Below are 22,970 nucleotides of genomic sequence, written 5' to 3'. Positions count from 1 at the left end.
GGGGTGCAGCAGAAAGCAACATCCAGAACCTGAGTCACAGCCCTTCCTTTATAGCCATGGAACGACCTGGGGAAGGGCAGGACATAGGGTTTCCAGTGAGGGTGGGGAACTTGGCCATCAGTGGTGGTGAGCCTGGGTTTGTATTCACTGGCCGGTGAAACCCAGGGCATCACAGTTGACATAGTAATAAATGATAATAAGTGCCATCTATTGTACTGCCAAGGTGCTAAGTATTTCACATGCATTCTTCTAACAGTGAGATGCAAGCTCTGGGCTGAGAAAGGGAGCAGGTTCGTGTCTGTTTTAACGGTATTGCCCTGTTCTGGAACCCGGCCATCAGGGAGGAGCCCGGCCAGTGCTCAGTTACCTGAAAATGATGTGGGCCCCCGTGGGGCCTGTGTCCTCCCCCTGTGTGGGCAACGGAGGTGGGGCCACAAGGCCTCTTCTGAGAGTTGAGAGGTGGGGAGAGTCACTCACAAGCCCCGGCCCTCCAGCAGCCTGCTGGCCGAGGCATGGACACTCTCTTGGGTCACCTGACTCCGGCCCTGCTCATCTATTCCACTGGGCTCTACTGCACAGTGATGATGTCCCGGGCCCTCTTGCAGGGGCAGAAGCTCTTCTTCCTCCCACTCCCCGCAAAGGACGAGCAAGGACAGAGGTGCGGCAACAAGTGCATGCAGAGGCAGTGGTGTAGATGGGAGCCAACATGATACTGATCTTGGGAGAGTTCTTCTTCCTGCCTGGAACCAACCATTTTCTCCTAATAGACTGGGAGGACCCTCGGAGGCCTTTCCAGCATCACGGTGCATGGCAGCATGCCACCATCATTGCGTTCTTCCTGCTCAGGGCCCTGGTGGATCTCATGAGCCAGGCATGGCTGGCGCAGCAGAGCATGAAGCTGGAGCCGGTGGCCACAGCCTTGGCCCTTGTTTGCGATACTGCTGGAAATGGTGGCCCTCATTGAGCACAAGAAAGCCCTGGAGATCCGAGTACACACCATGCTGATGCTGCCTGCCATCCTACTGGCCCTGGTGCTCACCATTGAGGTCTGGGCCCCTGACCAGCCCCCATTCTGGGTACTCAAGGCCTGGCTGATGCTGGTGTCTGGCTCCTGGCTGCTAGTGGTGACCTTGATGCTGCATGCCCCACTCTCCTTGCAGCCCTAGCAGGCAGACAGTGCTGTGGACCTCGCCTTTGTCACCACATTCTTCTGCTGGCTCCTGGGCTTGGGGGTTGTCATGCTGGCCATTGTCTATGTCCTCCTGAAAAAGGGCCCCAGGTGCAGAGTACCAGCCGTGCCCCTTAAACGAGGACAGTGAGGAGCTTGAGCAGTTCAGAGCAGAGGCCATGCTGCAGGATGAAGTCATCTAATCTGAAGACTGTCCTTCTGTCCCCAGCTGTGCTTTGTCTTATCCCTATAAAGCCGTGTAAGGGTGAGTGACACTGCAGGGTCCTGGGATCCACAGTGTATCTTCCTATCTCAGAAGCCACGTTCCTTGTCCCCAAATAAACCTGCCAGCTACTTTTTAATGCTGTGATGGCTTTTTAATGCTGTCAGTCTATCAGCCTCTGTCTAGCCTACTCTGTGAGTATGGTTTCCAGGCCTCTCTGAGGGGACTCCAGGACTTCTCCTCTAGTCGCTTCTAGAATCCAGGAGGGGTAAGGGATTGGAAGGTGGGAGATGAACATGGATTGGATGGCTAACCCAGTATTCCCAGCCCCATTCCATCACTGATATCTGATAGGAAAGTCTCCCTTTCTTACTGTTCTTCTTAAAAAGGAGATTGTCTCTCCTTGACTTTTCTCAAAATTTGGGACACAGCTACTTTTTGATATTTGGTAATAATAAATACAAAACTCAAGAAGATAAACCTCTCAAGGGTGGAGAGTGAAGGAGGCAACAGAATAAATATGGTGGTCTTAAAACTAGCAGCAGATTCATGAGTATATCAATAGGTAAATAAAGTGAAAGATCAATCATGGATCAACATGAGAGTTTGTCGTGATCCAAGGTCATAATTAATCCACTGAAGATCCATTTAAAGCTGTGGATAGAAGTAGGCATGAAGTTGTCTCTTGGGTGGGAAAGCCTGTGTGCATTTGTGCCTGAGGCTGGAGAGTTGAAAGTGAGAGAGAGAGAGAGAGATGGTAATAGTGGCTCTCCTCCACATTTGTATATTGTGAGGATTTCAGATGCCTTCATTCTTCTGTTCTTTTTGTTTTTGTGTTCTATGTTAATTATAGGAGGCTGGAGAACTTGTTTAAAAACAAAAGTGACTCTATTCCCTTCTGCTCTGAGGGGAAGGGGGGCAGGGCTGGCATAACTGGCAGCAGATTCTGGAGAGGAGAAGGGGGACCAAGGCACGTAGTGGAGGCTGAGCCTGGGGAGAGAGGGATCTGTGAGTTCTAGCTACTGGGATTTTTTTTATGATGGTTGTTTATGCTGGATGGTTTTTCCATCAGTAAGGCAGCTAAAGAAATGTGAAAGATGATGGGAACACAGAGGGAGAGGTAGGTTACCGAGATTTTGCAATTCTTAAAACCGGTGGTGGGCAGGGATATCTAATAACTAATGCTAAAAGCGTTTGTCCCGTGATGTAAAAAACCCAGCCTTTTCAGAATTAATGGCAGAAGTTGTTAAAAATCTAGCCTTATCTTCTTCAACACATGTTAGCCAAAGAGGGATCAAAGTTGTGATTGTACAGCAATTTTTGAGGTGAGTTATGAATAAAAATATTTTTAATCTACCCTTTTCAATAAAGTCAGCTTCTCAAATAAATGTTTTGGGGACTTTCCTGGTTGCCCAGTGGTTAAGACTCCACGTTCCCAATGCAGGGAAACTGGGTTTGATTCCTGGGCAAGGAACTAGATCCCACTTCCTGTAACTAAAAGATCCACACACCGCAAGGAAGATTGAAGATCCTACGTGCTGCAAATAAGACCTGGTGCAGCCAAATAAATAAATATATATCAAATAAATGTTTTGTGCAATTGATTCTAGAGGAAAACAAAGTCAAGGCACATATCTGAGTTGATGGGATGCAAACAATCTCAGTGATACCAAAGATGCAAGGAGGGACTCAGAGCTAAAGGGAACCTCAGAGTGTCAGTGCCCTAGAGTCCACAGGAATTTTCAGAGCCTTGGACTTCTCTCAAAATGAAGAGAGGAGGTGCAAATAAACCAGGATGTCAACTGACACATTATGTAGATGAAATGAAATACAGCTTCAGCAAGCTCTATAGAAATAGGTATCCCTTAAAGAAGGCAATGGCAACCCACTCCAGTACTCTTGCCTGGAAAATCCCATGGATGGAGGAGCCTGGTAGGCTGCAGTCCAAGGGGTCATGAAGGGTTGGACACTACTGAGCAACTTCACTTTCACTTTTCACTTTCATGCATTGGCGAAGGAAATGGCAACCCACTCCAGTGTTCTTGCCTGGAGAATCTCATGGATGGGGGAGCCTGGTGGGCTGCTGTCTATGGGGTCGCACAGAGTCAGACATGACTGAAGCGACGCAGCAGCAGCAGCAGCAGCAGCCCAACTAGGAGTCCACTGCTTCTACTGGCATGAACCTCCTTGCGTGGGTTGTATAAATACAACATTTGGAAGTTTGGAGAGGCAGAGAAAGGAGAACATGCCCATCGTAGAAAGGTATACAGAAAAGATTGTAGAAAGGATTGCCAATTGAAATCCCACTAGTGAAAATGCTGCAATTCCATGATGGATTGTGTGGTCAGAAATGCTGTCATCAGAGGCTGGAAAGCTTCAAAGAGCATAGGAGAGGTTTTCCAAGAGGGCAGGCAAATGGAGCTGTGGTTTGAGGTTATCACTGAGCATCATCTAAAGAAGCTGTGTTCTTGAGAATTCCCTGGCCGTCCAGTGGTTAGGACTCAGCACTTTCACTGCTGTGGGCCCAAGTTCGATCCCTGGTTGGGGAACTAAGATCCCACAATCAGCACAGTGACGCTACAAAAAAAAAAAAAAAAACCCACAGAAGAAGCCGTGTCTGTGAGCATAGAAAACAGGCTCTGGGGACTGCATGGCAAATAATCAAGTTAGAGGAAGAAGGGCAGCAAGAGAAGGAACAGGGACCAGGAAGAGCCTAGCAGACCCATCCTGGAGGATAGGCCCCAGATGCTTGAGGACAAAAGATGACTCATTCTTCCCCAGAAGTTTAACAGCTGGAACCAGACCAGCCCCTGCTTATCTTCCCAGGGAAGCGGGGACCCCACCGAGGAGAGAGCAGGCATCTAATTCTGGAGATCTAATTCAGGTGGACTAGATCAAATTTCAAGAACCCTGTTGGCAAACATGTCGCTACACCTACTAACCAAAGATCCAAGGGTGAGCAGATGAGGAAAGAAAGACACAGAGCTCAGGCTTCCAGCTAGCCTCTTGTGGAGCAAATTCTCACAGTTGGCCCTGTGTACCTTTGGGGGCCCTGCCGACAATGAGCAGCTTTCTCTACACATCTGTGCTCTCACCCAGCTCAGCAGGAGTCCGGCCAGGCAGACATATGACTCACACCCACGGATTTCCCAAGTGTTTTTGAGACTTAAAAGAATGCCAGCTTCCTTATAAAAGGAGCTTACTCTCAGATATCATAATTGAGATGTCACTCCATTGTGCTATTTCCATGGAGGAAAAAATAATATTGATTCATTTTTTTCTGCTCATAAAGTAATAACAGTTCATTGGAAAACAGCCGGAATCTCAGAAATGTATGAAGAAGAAAATGAAAATCGCTCACAAGGCTGACCATTCATTCAGTCAACAAACACATACTGGGTTCAGACCTTTCTAACGCCAGGTCTGCTTTGGGCAGCAGAGACGAACAGAACTGATAGAGTGCTTGTTCTTGTGTTGTTTCCATGCTCGTAGGGAAAGCAGAAAAGAGACGATTCAACAAGCATAAAATACATCAGGTCATAATAAATAGCATGAAGAATAAACAGGGTGAGGACAGCAGGGAGACTGGGGGTGGGCGTGGTACAAACTTCATATTTAGAGGATCAAATGACATTCTACTCAGAAAGAAGCAAAGAGAATTTTGAGAGTGTTTCCTTCCAATCTTTTAAATATATGTTAACATTCTTATTATTGGTTGCAATTTTTCAGATAAACATTTTTAAATCATTTTTTTCCTTAAAAAAGTAATATTTGTTCATTGTAGAAAATCTAGAATGTATGGAAAAGTAGAGACAAGACAAATCTCCCACAATCATACACCCAGAATCATCCTTCAATGTCACATTTCTCTCCTTCTGTGTCAATTGTCAACCCACATAGTATTCACACTAGGGAATCCTGCTTCTCTTCTCCTAATTCTCTCTTTCACAAACCCCATGATGGTCAGGGTTTTGAGAGAGAAAGTACCAGAGGCTACCATTTCCCCTTTTGTAGAAAAAGTCCTTCAGAAAAACGCAGGTGCTGCCCTGTCTGGATGACCCTGAACTCTCCAGCCAACATATTACTACTGAATGAGTTGGACCCAAACTTCTAAATGCCCAAAAGTCAAGTCTCAGAAAGGTGGACCACCTTGTGTCAGACTCAAAGGGAGCTGAGGCACCAGCAGAGCTGAGGAAGTATTTGTGTCAAAAGTAGAGGCGTAAGAGAGGCTAAAACCCCCAGGGGAATCAGGCAGGAGCCAGAGAGAAGCAGCAACGGTCTGTGCCCAGAGCCAGAGCTGTAAGCCCCTCCACTCCAGAGACTGGGCAGCCCGGGCTGCTCTTTAAAGCTCCTACAAAAGAGACACCATTGTCTTAGCAAGCCCCAAAGATCCTGACCCTCCTCTAAAGAAGAAAGGTGGATGTTATCAGCTGCTGTGGTTTCCTCCCTCTCCAGCAATATCTCCACCCTGACCACATCCCTCTGGGTCTGGGCTTTTCCTTCTTGCTTCTTTTTCTCAGGAGAACATCATTCTGAACCTATGACCCCTCACACTCACCCCCACATCCTACCCAATCAGGTCATTAGAAGGTTTCATAAGCAATGATGCTCTTCAAAAATCTTCGAGCATGACTACTGAACCCTGGGAAGGGTTTGGTTATCTATGATGGGTGGAAGTGGCTGATCAAAGGTGTTGGGACCATCTCAGGATCTGTGCTCATATCCTGCCTATTTCACTATAGTCCAGTACTTCTGGCAGTCTTTGCTCATTCTACTACAAAGTCTTGCTACTTTCTAACTGTGTATCAGTAAGAAAATTACTTGCCCTTTCTGAGCCCTAGTTTCCTGGGACTGGTAGGAATTGGTCCTAGCATCCCTCAGTTTCACAATTGCCTAGGGTCAAAGACCAGAGTCATCAGCAGAGAGCTTGGGAGCCCCAAAGAGGCAACAGGGAGCCCCAAAGAGGGGAATCCCACTTGGTGGAGAAGAGGCTGGGTACAGGCTAGTTCCATGTGGAAGGTGTTAAGGGAGCTGGACCTTGGAGTCCCTCTAGCATAGTTTTTAAGAGCATGAAATCAAATCTTGTTTCTGCAACTTACTGTGATTATCGGCAACCTAACCACCTCTTGACTTCAATTTCTTCATCTTACAACTTCAGTGACAATGCCTATCTCATAGGTTTGTTGTGAGCATTTACAGGTCAAGGACAGAGAGGTCAGCATCCTATCTGGACTCAAGGTGAGGGCTCAAAAGTGATTCTAATTATGTTTATATTATGAGCCATGATTAATATTTACTGGGTGAAGACAGGGGAGCAGTGAGGGCACATCAGGCAGAAAGAACACCATTAAAGAAAGCTTGACCAGACGATGTGTGTTAGAGACAAAAGACCTGTCTGCGGGGCTGGGAAGTATGCTGGTGGGATCTTGGGCCCTGGGAGTAGGCTGGAGAATGAAGCTCCAGCGACCTTCCCCACTCTGCTCCCTAGCTCACATTTCCGATCCCCATCACCTGACAGGAACTCTGTACAGAAATGCCAGCCACACCCTTGCCCTTCACCCTTCACCTTCTAGAATGGGAACCATCTATCTAGCTCCCCACTGCTGACAGAGCCTAGTCCCTCAGCACCACCTGTCTGGCCAGCACAGGTCTCCTAAATTGTCCTCCTGCCCCTACCACAGTGTTCCCTTCAGAATACACCCCACACGGGTCCCAGAGCCAGCTCCATGGAATGTCGGAGTGGTCAGCTTACAACCACTCCACCTGCCCACTACCTCTGCACCCAGCACTGGTACAAAGCCCTTCACAGGCCACCTTTCCCTCCATGTCACCCCCTCCTTCTCCAGAGTCTAGACAACAAAACCACCCGCCTTTACCAAATGTACCACCAACTTGTTTCTGGGTCTTCACATGCGCTGGTCCCCCTGTCCAGGATGCCCTCCCCAATTCTTCTCCTGAAAACATTTTTTTGGATCATCTGTACCCAGTACACTCTCCCTCCTTAGGTGCTGTGTGGCTCTGGAACAAGTCGATGTTGGAGCTATTGTACCATGTGCTCCAAGGAGACCCCAGCGCCCCACTGCCAGGCCGCAAGCTATCAGCTCATTTTTACACTTGTCAACACCACACACAGTGCCCAGCTCTTCTCAGAGGCTCCACAGAAAAGTGTGGAGTGATTGAGAGTGGAAAAAAAGGGTCAGAGCATGGAGAGAGGGTTAGGGGGGAAACACCAAAGATTTGGAGGCCGAAAAAATGGCATCCTGTGGTGTCTTAGGGAGGTGATCATGGGCACGGAGAGAGCAGACTGGATGTGCCTAGGATGCTGGGACTTCTCCTCCTCCGGAGAGCAGCAGGAAGAGGAGAGCTGTGCACACCCACTAAGAAAGGCTGGTGGCTGTGAGGAGAGAGGAGGGTTGGTCCTCTGCTTCCCCTTTAGCAGCTCCTTTATTAGAGGGCTCACTCCTATGCTGCAAAGAAGCAGTTTATTGAGGCAAAAGCAGAGGACACATCCTTGAGAGTGAGGGGCACACACTAGGGATTTTTGCTCCCCATTTTATCTTACTTTTAGCTCTTTAAATGGGTGGGGGTCTTTTTGATTAGGGGTGGGATATTCATCAAGGAGAGGGTTGAGTTGTGGCCTGGATTGCACCAGGTTGCATCAGCTTCCGGTCCCATGCATTGGCCTCCTGAAGCCAACGAACATGCACTCTAAGTACTGTTTTCTCTTAAATTTGCCCTCATTAGACGAGCGCCACATGTGGAAGGTCACACAGGGTCATCAGCAACCTATGCATTTTTATTGCACATGCTCCATGGTGGCTCAGATGGTAAAGAATCTGCCTGCAATGCCAGAAACCTGGGTTCGATCCCTGGGTCTGGAAGATTCCCTGGAGAAGGGAATGGGCAAGAATACCCACTCCAGTATTCTTGCCTGGAGAATTCCATTGACAGAGGAGCCTGGCAGGCTACAGTCCATGGGGTCACAAAGAGTTGGACACGACAGAGTGACTAATATTTTCACTTTCATGGTTTTCATGGTCAGCATTTCTTGCTCAGATGCTAAAAACTTTCTGTTTTAGATGCCATTCCTCCATGCATCATGGCTTCATTAAGTACAAAACAAGGAGGTGGCTTTGCCTTCTGCCCAATGCCTATACATGAGGAGGCTGTCCTTGGACCCAGCCCTGTCTTTCCCACCTCACGATGAAAGTGTCAGGGCTCAACTAATCAGAGTCCATTCACAGCATTAACCTACATCATATTTTCTCTCTGGTGCCAAGCAACTCACAGATATTTACCCCACTGCTTTGGCCCTTTGCCAAAGATCCAAATTCTTTGCTGGCCTAGGGGGGTATGGATCTGAGAGCTGAGGTGGCTCTCCTGGTGTCAGAGTAAACAGAGAGGAGTCTTTTCTGAGGAGCATGGCCAAACTCTGAGCAGCAGCCACATCCCTGTTTCAAGGGCAGAAGCTGTGACTACACCTTTTATTATTTTCCCCAGTGTAAAAAATGTGACACCTAATGGTACATGCCTTGCATCAATGACATGGAAAAAAAGTCATGAAATGGAAATGAAAAATGGAAAAGAATTCATGAAAAGAAAGTTAAAAAGAAAACAAAGATGGCTTCTTAACAAAGATGGATTTATAACAGGGAATTACAAGTGTTTCTAAATACCTCTTGCTGTATATATTACAAACAGAAACAATAATCAAAGCTGTTAATTCCATCTGTTTCCTATACCAAGGAAAAATTCCTTACATGTGGGTGTCAGGAAGCCTCAAATAAATGGAGGGGATTTACCCAGGGTCTCCCAGAACCCCATCCTGGCTGGCGTTTTGCCTTCAAGGCTCCCCCACTCCCACTTCACCACCTGGGTCATAGCAGGACACTGTCTGCCTCAGCTTTCTTCTCATCACCCGGCCCTTAACTCTTCACTGTTTGGCTTTGAACCCAGCCCTCAGGTAAGGCAACTCTCGAGGGCTCCCAGCAACCTCAATGTTGCCCTCACGACCTTTTCCAATGTCTCTGTAGTGTGTACCCTTCCTGTCTCTCCTGCTTTACCACAAGTCTCCTGCTGCCTCTCCCACCACTCCTGCCTACTGGTTCCTCGTTTTATCCCAACCTCTTAAGCACGGGTAATTTCCTAAATTCCATCCTTAGTTTGCTTTTCCTCTCTCCGTGCACAGGCTCTCTTACCCTTCGGGGTAAAAGGGCATCTTTTACCCTTCGGTGCTTCAAGTTTTATTTTATTCAAATGACTTCCAAATCTATGTGGCTAGCCCTAAGCTCTTTCTTTAAGCTTGAGATTCACAGACGGTAGCCTATAAATAAGAAAAATCACTAACAAATGAAAAAAAAAAAGATTATTTAAAATCTGCAGCTCAAAATTATGAAGGGGTCACTTGATGGATTAGCAACCATGAAGAACTTCTAAAGATGAAATGCTGGTGAAACGCTGATGGGTATTGGGTTGAAGAAAGAAAACACAATCCAAAATGTGGATGGGACAGCACCAGACCCAGAGGAAGGAGTGCCTGGGAGATGGAGGGGACCAAGGCAACTCAAACAGAGAACCACCAAGAGGAGCAGTGTTTGGTCTCCATAAACCAACCCTTGCCCACACTCATACAGACACCAGCCAGTCAGAAGTGACCGGGACATCTGCCTCCCGGCAACACGGTGGATGTGGGCTGGAGTCAGAGAGATAAGGCAGGATCCAGTACACACCAGAAACTGGAGCATCCATGCCACAAGACCAGCCACAGCCACCCCCCTGTTCCCACCTGCCCACCCTCTCCTTCCCCACTCACCCCCATCCCACTGTTTTCCTGAGCAAGCATCACAGGCAGATACTAGAGAGCACCACTCAGCTCCAGTGATGAGCACAGTTAACAGTCAGCACTCTTGTGTAAGGCCAACACCATGAAAAAGTGGAGCAGGCAACAAAAAGGAGCGGTCAGAAGCAAAGTTTATTCTCAGCAAAACCTAAACATAATCCAAATGCTCAGACTGGTGAGGGTCTGGCATCCAAGAAACAAGAAGCAGGCTGTGCCGAAAAAGAACCAATGAGAACCTCTGAAAATAAAAAATACCATAAAGGAAATTAAAAAATTAAGCTGATGAGCTGATAACAAAGTAATGACAGTTTGTGAAAATTACTGAGTTGGAAAATTGAGTTGAGAGATTCTTCTGGAATGCAGCACAAGAAGAGGAAAATATGAATTAATTTAAGAGATGTGGAAAATAAATTCTAAAGTTCCAATCTCCTTCTAACAGGTGTTCCAGAAAAAGAAAAATAGAATAGAAAGGGAATTTTTAAAGAAATGTTAACACTAAAAATTAGAATAGAAAATAATGTAATGCTGTGTTCCCACTAATCAGTACTAATAATTTATAATGTTTTACTGGATGTGCTTCAAGTAATATTTTTAGAGAAATAAAACTCAGATAAAACTGATGGTTCTTCTGAGGCAATACCACTATAATGAATTTATGGATCTTTCGAAGTCCATTTTATATATATACACATACATATATATATGAGGAAGCCCATTTGTTATATAATACACATGTGTACTAAACAATAAATGGGCTTTCCCAGTGGCTCAGCGGTAAAGAATTTGCCTGCAAGCAGGAGATGTGGGTTCGATCCCTGGTTCAGGAAGATCCTCTGGAGTAGGAAATGGCAACCCACTCCAGTATTCTTGCTTGGGAAATCTCATGGACAGAGGAACCTGGCGGGCTACAGTCCATAGGGTCACAAGGAGTCAAACACGACTTAGCAACTAAACAATTGAACAAATACAGTGCTGTTGCATGTAGCTTTAAAGTTTACTTAAGTAATAATATACTGCACATATGTTGTTATAACAACAACTATATGTTGTTATAACTCACATAACAGTGTAAGTTTTAGCTTTCTTTGCATTTACAGAGAGTAAACCAGTTAATTTCTCTGGACTGCTATAGAATATCTCATTGTATTACTGACTATACCACATTTTCATATAGTACTTTATCTATAGATGGATTTATGCAATAGTTCAAATTTTTTACCATCGTGAACAATGCAACAATATAAAAATATGTGCTTTAGGCACTTGGGTGAAGCTTTTCCAGGTATATATCTAAAAGTAGAGTTGCAGAGTAATAGGATATCCTCATTTCCAATTTTACTATATTCTGGAAAATTGCTCTTCAATTTATACTCCAACAAGTAGTATATAACTGTCCCCACTTTTCCTCAACTTCACCAAGACTTAATATTTTCATACTTTTTAATTTTTCCAGACTGATGGATAAGAAATTATACCTCATTATAATTTTTATTTGTATGACTTTGATTTCTAGTCAGTTTGACCACCCTTTCATAGTCTACTGGTCATTTGGGATTCCTTTTCTGTGAATTGTCTCTTTGCCATTTTTAAAATTGATATATAATTGACATATAACATTATATTTGTTTCAGGTGTATAGCATAATGATTCAATATATTGCAAAATGATCACCACAAAAAGTCTAGTTAATATTCATCCACACACATTAACTATATATTTTTTCTTTTGTTGGGTACTTTTAAGACCTACTATCTTAACAACTTTCAAATATACAATACCGTATTATTAAGTATGGTCACAAGCTATACATTATATCCCCAGAAATTATTTATCTAATGACTGGAAGTTTATACTTTTGACCCCCTTCACCCTTTTCACTCAGCCCCTCCACCTCCTGAATCCTTTTTTCAGTTGCATTTATGGTGTTTTATCATATAAATGTTTTAAATTTTTACATAGTCAAATTTATCCTCTGGTGGGAGATATATCTTTTTAAAGAATGAGTATTTCTTTTTTCATAGTTCCAAAACTAAAAGGGTTTTTAAGGCAGTATTTTATTTTATTTTTCTGTTTTATTTTATATTGGAGTATAGCTGATTAACAATGTTATGATAGTTTCAGGTAGACAGCAAAGGGGCTCAGCCATACATATATATGTATCCATTCTCTCCCAAACTCCCCTGGCATCCAGGCTGCCACATAATATTAAACAGAATTCCCTGTGCCCTACAGTAGGACCTTGTTAGTTATCAATTTTAAATATACATGAACATGTCGATCCCAAATTCCCTAATTATCTCTTTACCCCATTCTTCCCAGCTGGCAACCATAAGTTAATTCTGTAAGTGTGTAAGTCTGTTTCTATTTCATAAATAAGTTCATTTGTATCATTTATTTTTAGATCTTGTATATAAGGGATGTTGTATGATCTTTTTCCTTCTTGGTCTGACTTACTTCAGTGAGTATTTCTTGAACCTAAAAAATTTGAGTCCTCAGAATTGAGAGAACACTGAGTGTCAAGCAGAGTGAATATAATAAACGCCATCTAGACCCAAAGTAGTGAAACTTCAGACATTTGGGGTGGGGGAGAATTGTTATTTGTGCAAGTGTTTGCAATGGAACCAGAAGAGAGAGGGGGAGCTGTATAGGTCCTGGGAGAAACAAGCATAGAACTGAGGTCTCGTGCATTCTCTGGTCGCAGGCTGTCCTGTGTAGCCACTTTACAAACCCGCATTGCCTCGGGACATTCCTGCAAACAGAATTCTGGAGGCTCATTAGGGAGCATGGATGGAAGGATTTTGTTGTTACTGTTATTTTGGTTTTTTAACACAATAACTAACAATTTAGAGTTCACAAAGCATTGTTTACACATTAGGCTGAACCATCTTAAATTGCCATTTCTGAGAGTGAAAAGACCATTGAATGCTGGCAGTTTCCTAGAATTCAACCTCATACATGATTTCATTTCATACTCTCAACTCTGTGAGATTTGCCCTATTATTATCAACCTTTTTTTTTTTTTTTTTACAGAGGAGCAGCCAGTGGGGCAGGGAGCTTAAGACCACGGATGGGGGCTTTAAGACGGCTAAATGGTGGGGAGGGGGTAGTCTGCCTGGCTCCATCTCCCTGCCTGATTTGGATAGTGCTTCCTCCATCTGAGAAACGGGAAACACACTTCATGATCCCCTCTCCCCGCAGGAAGATCATGCCTGTCATAGAGCTCATCTGTCTTCTAGGGAGATTAGGCTCAAGATAATCAGGGGCAAAAGAAAAAAAAAAGGCTTTTGCCCACAAACCTTGGCCTTGACATTCAGACAGACAACATGCTTCAGGTATAACATATGAGCTGGAGGAACATGTGTCAGAGCAAGCGCAGACTGTATACCAGAGATGATCAGGCAGGTAGGGAAGAAAGAATGATTGCTGTATGTGTCGCAGCTGCTAAACGCTCCTCTGTTCAGAACCCTAAGCAACCGGTGTGTTGTTTCCCTGCACCGACAGTATTCCAGGAGGAAAGCCTCCAGGCCTGGATGACATCCTTAGCAGGCCCGAGATTTTCTGCTCATTTTTAGAATAGGGTCTGCAGTCTCTTGGGGTTGCAAACACAGTCTGGATTCAGTACTTAGAATGCAAATACAAGGCTTTCATCAAAACTCAGGACTTCTTTTTACCTTAAATCCTCTCTCTTTCCCCGGCCTGGCCTGCCCAGCTGGACCCCGCAGTGGGGACAGTGGAGAGAACTTGGCTTCTTCTGTGGTTTTCCACTGGGTCTCCCCAGCCAGTTGCCATGGCTACAACTCTGCTACTCCACGGGAGCAGGCGGTGAAGGGGCAGCAACAGCTGGCAGTTGACTTCAAGCTTCCTTGCCAGGCAGATGTTGAATTCTGCTTCTTTCTCATGGAGTGCTTTAATACCCTCTCCACAGGCTTCCCACTCAGCCCCTTTCTTCCCAATTTTTCCCTAACCTGTGGTTGTATCTCAAGTCCAATCTCATTTCAGCTGCTCATCTGGGGGTTCCTCAGCACTAACCTTTAGCTAGTGCGGTCCCTCCACACAGGACCCAAGACATGGAGCCCTCGTAGGCTCTCTGCTGTGAGGTCCACATCTGACCAGCAGAAACTCCCATGCTTCCTGTATCCCAAAACAACTATGGGAGAGGGTGGTGGTCCCAGGATGATGGCAGCTGCCCAACAAGAGCAGATAGTGACCCCTTCTCTTATCTTCCAGACTCCCTAAGTGGGTGAGAGCCAGGCCCCCAGGCCCCAGATCCAGGGTTCATATGTTAAGCACTTGGAGTAGCCCTCTCCACCCCCAGATACTCACCCTCACTAGGTCTGAGGTGAGGGAGCAGGCACTCACCCCAGCCCCAAGATAGGACTCACAGCACAGATTTCTTCAAAGAAATCCTCCTCACAATATCCTTCTGCTTCCTCTATTTCTACTTTTTCAGAGTCTCAAAGGGGGCAAGAGGTTTCAAAAGTCTTGGAACAGATGTTGGCATTTCCTTAGAAAATCTGCAGAAGGTGACTTGGCATCGCACTTTGGATTTTCACATCTATAATACATGTTAATGCCTGGTGGAAAATCTAGTTTTAAGTTCCTGTTACATTTATACACATTGACTCTTTTTACATTCATAGGAACAGATAACATTTTTTTCATTTTTAAGGATGAGGAAAACTCATCTCTGAGGACTTGTTCCCAAGCTCACAGAAGTCATGGAGGAAAGAGGCCCAAATGGACTGAGGAAACACTGAGGCAAAGCCATGGCAGGGATCCCAGCACAGAGGTGAGGCCAAGGTCACCCAGCCAGTCAGTGATGGAGCTGGGATTCCAACCAGGTCTGTCTAGGGTTGCCTGGGAAGGGTGCACTCACTGGCCACAGAAAGAAGCTGAAGGCCCAGAGGGAAGTGCTTCCTTCGTTTGGAACCCAGGACCCAGGTCACCACAAGAGGCTCTGGGCTACTACAGGGCTGACAGAGGTCAGCTCCTGTGACTCGGTCCAGCCTACACCCTCACAAGACGCAGTGGGACCTAGTTTCAGAGAGAGGGATGGGAGGACTTGGGTTGTGCAAAGGACCGATTATTCTACTGGTCTGCCAACAACTCCATCTCAATGTGACTTTCGACTCGGAGGAGGGTGCCAAGAGTCCTGACTCACCTAGTCCAACATCCAATCCAAACACTGTGAGGAAAGGGCTCAGCTCAGCCAAGACTATAACTGCAGAAAGACGGGGAATCTGTGCTGGGATCCCAGCCATGTCTTTGCCTCAGTATTTCCTCGATGTATTTGGGCCTTCTTTTCTCCATGACTTCCATGAGCTTGGGAACAAGGCATGCGGGAACTTCAGCAGGTGGTCCACAACTACCACAGGAAAGTGCTGAGAGATGAGAGATGGAGGAAATGACTTACCTGGTCCTTAGAGGAGGGGGAGCATATGGCACTGGCCAGACAGCAAGAGGGGCTTAGTTTTGTTGCTGATGAGGTCCAGTCCAGTGGACAGTTCCTACACAGTAGTTATTTAGCCATGTTCCATGTGGGATGGGACGGGGGAGGAACGTTCAGGAGGGAGGAGATATATATATATATATATGTTATGACTGGGGGGCTTCCCAGGTGGCGCTAGTGGTAAAGAATCTGCCTGCCAATGCAGGAGACTCAAGAGACTTGGGTTTGATCCCTACGTTAGGAAGATCCCCTGGAATAGGAAATGACAACCCACTCTAGTAGTCTTGCCTGGAAAATTCCATGGACAGAGGAGCCTGGCGGGCTACAGTCCACAGAGCTGCAGAGTTAGACACAACTGAGTGACTGAACACACACATACAATTATGACTAATCCGAGTTGCTGAACGGCAGAAACCAACACAATAAAGCAATTATCCTCTAATAAAAAAAAAAATAAGCCATGTTCCATTCACAATGCAGTGACCACTGTACATCATGGCACAGAACACTTAATTACATGAAAAGATATTTACAGTATTATTTAATGAAGACTATGTGGAAAGAATCTGCCTGCAATGCAGGAGACCTGGATTCAATCCCTGGTCAGGAGGATCCCCTGGAGAAGGAAATGGCAACCCACTCCAGTATTCTTGCCTGAGAAATCCCACGGACAGAGGAGCCTAGCAGGCTACAGTCCATGGGGTTGCAAAGAGCCAGACGTGACTGAGTGACTTTCACTTTCTCTATGTGAAACAGAATCCTGTACTTATAAAAGCAGTGCTGTTGCTTGAACAAGTTTTCCCAGAGTACAAGCCTAAAAGGTGCCGTCTGTGTTCTTGGCTCTATTGATCACCGTGAGTCCTGAGATAACACCTCTTCAAATAAATTTCTTATCTATTCTTAGGCTGCGGCCAAAGGCTTGGGGTCAGTACAGGGTCCAGCCCCTTCCACTTCCTATGGTGAGAGCCGCTCACCTCCACCTCTCCTACGGCCCCTCTCAAGTGTCTGCTTGCCGGTTTTCTACACCCTCTGTATACCAAGGGAGCTGTCATACCCCCATGCCACTTCCCCAGACAACTGGGCCACTCATTGGGAACCCATCTGTTAAATGAACCCTTCAATGATTCCAGGAAGCTTCACTCAATCCTACCCCCAATTTCTGGTGGGGGCTGTATCCCTGAGGCCAAAATGTATTTTTGGCACTTTCTCCATGAAGAACACATATATACACCCCCACATTTAATCTAGGACAATCTCCCTTGCAACAAAAACACAAACACACATGTAAATGTTGTTTTGTTCTTATATGTAATTGGCTCATAGTAAGTATATTTTCTGCCTCTAGGATTGAGCTAAATTCATATGTAGGTCTGAAACACTTCTGCAAGAACAGTCTGTCAGAGAGGCAACTCCACTGCCCCACTACAAAGGTAATCTTTCAATATGTTGTCCAAGACAGCCTGGCTTCTCCGGGTCACAGTGCCTCAAACCTCTGTGTGCCAGAAGAGGCTCTTTGCAGGGTTTGCACAACTATAGACCTGTAGGGAGATCGCTCAGGACAAGGGGGAGCTATCTCCTGACACCAAGAACTGTTCTGCTTGTAGCTCCAAAATTGCAAGGTGTAGATTCTATTGGATTTGTTTGTTCTTATTCTTTCAATCAGAACAAAGGACTGACTTCTCATGTTATGTATTTATACCTGTATATGTATGCTGAGAGAAAACTCTGGAAGGAAATACAAGATGTAAAAAGTGATTATGGCAAAGGCTTAGTATTATTCTTATTTTCTTTTATTGTTACCTGTGTTTTCCTAATAAATGTTCCTTCTCTATTTGCCAAAGAAGTCAAAGCCATTGTCTTGAACTGCCTCAAAGTCCTGTTGCCTTCTCTCCACCCCTTCCTTAAATCTGTACCCACCTCTGTGTCCACATTCATCCTTCCCTCCAAAACTAGAGACCAAGGTAGACTTTCTTTCTGTGTCCTGACTGCCTCTGACTGTCTTCTTACTATGCCTAATATGTAAAACTGATCTATTAACACATTAGAGAGGTGTTGTCAAGAATCATACTCCTGATAAATAAAAAGAGCTCTCTGGTGGTCCAGGGGTCAAGAATTCATCTGTCAATGCAGGGAACTCAGATTTAATCCCCAGTCTGGGAGGATTCTGCGTGCCAAGGAGCAGTTAAGCCTGTGCACCACAGCTACTGAGCGCACATGCCCTAGAGCTGGTGCTCCACAACGAAAAGCCCCCACAATGAGAAGCCCGCACACCGCAACTAGAGAATAGCCCCCACTGTCCACAACTAGAGAAAAAGCCCATGCAGCAACAAAGACCCAGTGCAGCCAATAAATTAAATAAGTAAGTATGAGCCCAATAAATGATAATAATGATCATTGTTTTGACTCAGTACCTCAGTTTACCTCATCTGTAAAAGGGGGTAGAGTACTGACCTCATAGGTTTGTTGTAAGGATTAAAAGAGTTAAATATTTGTTGAGCACTTAGAAGAGCACTTGTACATAGTAAGGGCTCTATTAGTGTGTGCTAGTTAATACTGTTACTAGCACTAATTAGCATTGTGAATATTACTGCATTCCTCCATTTCTGCCAAAACCTTGACTCATTAGTTATCTCTCTCTGTCTCCCGTATTTTAAGCCTCTCTCTGTCTTCAAATCTCCTCCTTTAATTTCTTCAGAGTCAACTATGTCCCGCCTCCTAAATTCACACCGCAATATTACTGACCTATCTGTGTCTACCCTTCAAGTCCAGGCATCTGAAAAAAGCAGGTTTGGAGTTTCACTCTTCCACATGTGCTCATATGCAGCTCACCATTCCCCATGACAACACAATCTTCCTCCTCACCTCTCCAATAAGACTCCTTCAGCGAAGACCATAAATAGCCTTCCTCCACCAAACTCAAAGGGCACTATTCAGTTTTTATCGTTCTGGACCTTTCTTCCTTATCCGACCTCACCAAAAGGGACTCTTTCCTGAAACTTTATCTTGCTGCTCCTGTTTGCCTCCTCCTCTGGACTTGGCCTCCTTGCCTGGGTTCTTTCCCTGCCCTCCTTCCTTAAACACTGATATTCCCCAGGGCCTGTCTGTAGCCACCCGCCTCCCTGGGAAAGCTCATCAGAGACTCAATACTCATATCCTTCTCCTGAAATAACCAAGTCTACACTCCTAGCTCTGGCATTTCCCCTAAGCTCTAGACGACATGTCCTAGTACACACTGGATACTCACACCTGGAGGGCTCACATCACTGTCTGAAATTAAACTCAGTAGCTCAGTGGTAAAGAATCCCCCTGCCAATGCAGGGGACACGGTTCAATCCCTGGTCTGGGAAGATCCCACATGCCGAGCAGCAACTAAGCCCATGAGCTGCAACCACTAGGCATGTGCTCAAGAGCCCAGGAGCCACAGTGACTGAAGCCTTTGCACCCTAGAGCCCGCACTCCACAACAAGAGAAACCACCGCAATGAGAAACCCACACACCACAACTCGAGAGTAGCCCCTGCTCATCACAATCAGAGAAAGCCCGCGCAGCAACAAAGATTCAGCACAGCCAAAAATAAATAGATAAATAAATAAATAAATAGTTTTAAAAAGAACATATAACATTAAAAAAAAAATTAAACTCATCATCTTCTTTGACCTACATGCCCTTCAGGGTTCTTACCTAAAGAGAGAACATGTCAGGTGGCAACTCCACCATCACCATCACTCAGGGAGGGGCTCAGCGAAACTCCTAGGCTTCTCCCTCTAATCACAACCCCCCCAGCACAGCTCATCTCTCTAGCTGTGCTCAAGCCTATCTACATCTCTCCACAGTCCCCGTCAGAGGCAGACACTGAAAGCCTGTCTCAGTCTCTCCTTCCTCCTCCTAACCTTGCTCCTTTCACATTTCCCTCTTTTTCTTAATCATTCAGTCAGTCAACCAACAAGGATGGGTTGAACACTCTGCCAAACTCTAGGAATGTGGCAAGGGAAAAGACCATGCCCCTGAGGGAGCTCAGGATTTAGTGGGAGAGGCCACCATCAACCCCAGTGTCATGAAATATGGACACACAGGGATCTCAGGAGTCCTGTCTGAACTAACAGTTATGTAGATCTGGGTTATGATGATTTTGACTACAATATTTCAAACAAACAAGCAAAGATGCTCACTGCCTTACATCTAAATACCCAACACCTTGCTCTGGGGATTCTGGTATTTATCTTTCCCCTGTATGTTTACACTGTATCCTACATACTATATATATATATGTAACTATATATAATATTCATGTTTTCAAATTTCATGCAAAATGTATCACACTCTACATGTCATTTCACAAAGTGATTTTTTCCTCAACATTATGCTTTTGAGATTTATCCATATTTATATATGCACATTTTCACTGCTTTGTAGTATTCTATTTATTTATTCATTCTCTTGTTGGTAGATATGTAGAAGATTTCCAGTTTTTCCCTATTATAAGCAATGTTATATTGGACTCTTTTTTTTTATGATTGTCACAGGACTTTATTCATTGTTTAATCTTCTGGTAGCCGGGCTGCTTTCAAGTGGAATCTAATGACCTTGTACCATCTCCTAGTGCTCATGTGAGGATTTCTCCAGAAGTCAGTTGCAGAGTTGAAGGACATGCACATCTGAGGTTTATCAGACCTTGCCAGATTGCTCTTCAAAGTGATTGTACCAATTTATTTTCCCACCAGCTGCCTATGAAATTTTCTGTTTATCTACTCTACATCCTTATAAATACTTGGTAGTAGCCCTTTTTAATTACTTCACCAATATGATGGATGTGAAATGGTATCTCATATAGTCTAAATTTTTTTAATTGATTATTAAAGTAGTAGCTCTTTCAGATTTCTTTTTGTCTTAATCACCCTTTCATATTTTTCTATTGTATTATTTATATCTTTCCTATTTCACTTGTAGATTTTTTTTTTTACAAATTGTAGATATTAATCTTTTGTCAGTTCTCTAAGTAGCAAATACCTTCCCCTAGTCTGAGTTTTATCTTCAAGTTTCTTTAAGATGTCTTTTTTGAACAGAAGCTGTTCATTTAAAACAAGTAAGATGTCATTCATTCCTTTTATGATCTATTTTTATGTTCTGTTTAAGAAATCATTACTTGCCCAAAAGTCTTCTCTCTATATTTATTGTAAAAGCTTTAAAGATTAGCTTTTTAGTTCTGTATTTTGGAGTATGGAACTAGCAGCCTAATTTGATATTCTTCCATGTGGATAACCAATTTTTCAAGCATCATTTATTTTTAAAAGTAATTTGTTTCCCTTACTGATTTGAAATATCAGCTGTTGTGTATCTTTTCCATATGTGCGTGGGTCTCTTGCTGGGCTCTCTGTTCTGTATCACTACCCTACTCTCTAATTACTATTCCTTTACAACACCACTAAGTCTTCTTATCTTGTAGGTTAACGTTCCATCCTACCTCCTTGTGTTCTTTTCCAAAATTATCTAGCTCTTGCTCTTCCTTATGAATTTTTAAATCATTTTGTCAAATTCCATCAAAAAAAAACTTCATTGGAATTTTCATTGAAGTTTAATTAAATTTATAGATTATTTGGGAGAAATTGGCATGAACATTGAGTCTTCTGATCCACGAACATATGTCTCTTCATTCATTTTCAAATCTTTTTTTGGATTCTTCCCCCAATGCTTTGTCATCTTCTCCATAAAATTTTTCCTATCTTCTGTTAGATTAATCACTGGGCACTTCACACTCTATCTTGCCATTATGAATGAGATCTTTATTTTTCCTATTACATTTCCTAACTGGTCATGATTAGTGAGTAGGAAGACTAGTAATTTTTCCTGTGTTGACCTTGTGTCCTGAAATATAGCTGAATTGAATTAAATACTTTAATAGTTTATCTGTAAATTCTTTTTTGTTTTTGTTTGGTTTGTTTGTTTTTTAATAAATCAGGCTTTTACTGTTCACAAGGTTATTTGGGAGTGGCAAAATTTTTTCCCTGTATTCCTCCATTCAATCTGGGCTGCCACAATCAGACAGACTGAAAACACAAGGACATGCTTTTCTTGCATCTGTAGTGGAAACCTTAGCAGACAGTAAGAGCTCCAGGCCTGTCAGATAGATGCGTTTTATGTATAAATTCTTTTGAATACCTATATAGGCAAATATAATCTGCAAGAAGAACATCTGCATTTTTTCCTTTCCAATTCCCATACCCCTTATTTTCCCTGGTGTTGTTGCATTGGCAAGGTTCTCCAGTGGGGAAGATAAGTCATGATAGCAGGGACCCTTGTCTTACTTCTAAGTTCAAAAGAAATGCTGCTGAAATTGGGCTATGTGAGTATGCTTGCAATGGATTATTGATGGATAACCTTCGTCATGTTCAAAAAGTTTCCTTCTAACCCCAAACTGGTAAAGTTTATCATGAATGAATTTAAAATTTCATCAAATGTTTTCTCTGAATCTGTTAAATGAACATAAATTTTCTCCTTTGATCTTTTGATATGGTGAACCACATTAATAAATTTTTCTAAGCTAAACATTCTTGCACTCTGGGGCAAACCCTAATTATACACCACTTATTTCATTTTGCTAGTATTTTTGTTTATAACTTTTGCATCTAGAAGCTCAAGTGTGTATCAGTTCTCTACTACAATAATAACAGTTGCCCTAAACTTATTGATTAAAACAATAGGACTTCCCTGGTGGCTCAGTGGTAAAGAATTCACCTGCCAATGCAAGAGACACAGGTTTGATGCCTGATCCGGGAAGATTCCACATGCCGTGGAACAAATAAGCCTGTGTGCCACAACTACTGAGCCTGTGCTCTAGAGCCTGGGAGCTGCAGTTACTGAGCCCATGTGCTGCACATACTGAAGCCCACACCCTAGAGCTTGTGCTCTGCAACAAGAGAAGCCACCCCAATGAGAAGCCCTTGTACCAAAACTAGAGAGTAGCCCCTACTCTCCACCAGCTAGAGAAAAGCCCACAGAGCAACAAAGACCCAGCATAGCCAAAAATAAATAAGTAAATAAAAACAGCAATAAGCTTCTGTTCTATCTTAGTTTCTGTGGGTCAGGAATATGTGAGGAACGTAGCTGGGTGGTTTTGTCTTAGGGTCTCTCATGAGGTGGCCAATGGAACAGCCATCCAAAGGTTTAACTATGACTGGAGGAAACACATCTAAGGTGACCCACTCATATGACTGGCAAACTAGTGCTCCCTATTGGCAGAAGGCTCAGTTCCTCATCACGTGGCTCTCTCTACAGGGATGCTTGAGTGTGTTTA

At 44.1% G+C, this 22,970-nt stretch overlaps 1 non-coding gene across 1 annotated transcript; it reads right to left on the bottom strand.

Annotated features, from left to right (window-relative positions):
- Positions 1-21,679: 21,679 nt before the first annotated feature.
- LOC145540038 (small nucleolar RNA SNORA31) lies at positions 21,680-21,810 on the bottom strand. The gene has a single exon (XR_014078164.1). It is a non-coding gene; the product is annotated as a small nucleolar RNA SNORA31 (small nucleolar RNA).
- Between the last annotated feature and the right edge of the window lie 1,160 nt (positions 21,811-22,970).

Source organism: Giraffa tippelskirchi, chromosome 2 (assembly GCF_054371585.1).
Source record: "Giraffa tippelskirchi isolate mGirTip1 chromosome 2, T2T-mGirTip1v1.2.pri, whole genome shotgun sequence".
Taxonomy (NCBI): domain Eukaryota; kingdom Metazoa; phylum Chordata; class Mammalia; order Artiodactyla; family Giraffidae; genus Giraffa; species Giraffa tippelskirchi.
This window is presented reverse-complemented; position numbering and strand designations above follow the sequence as displayed.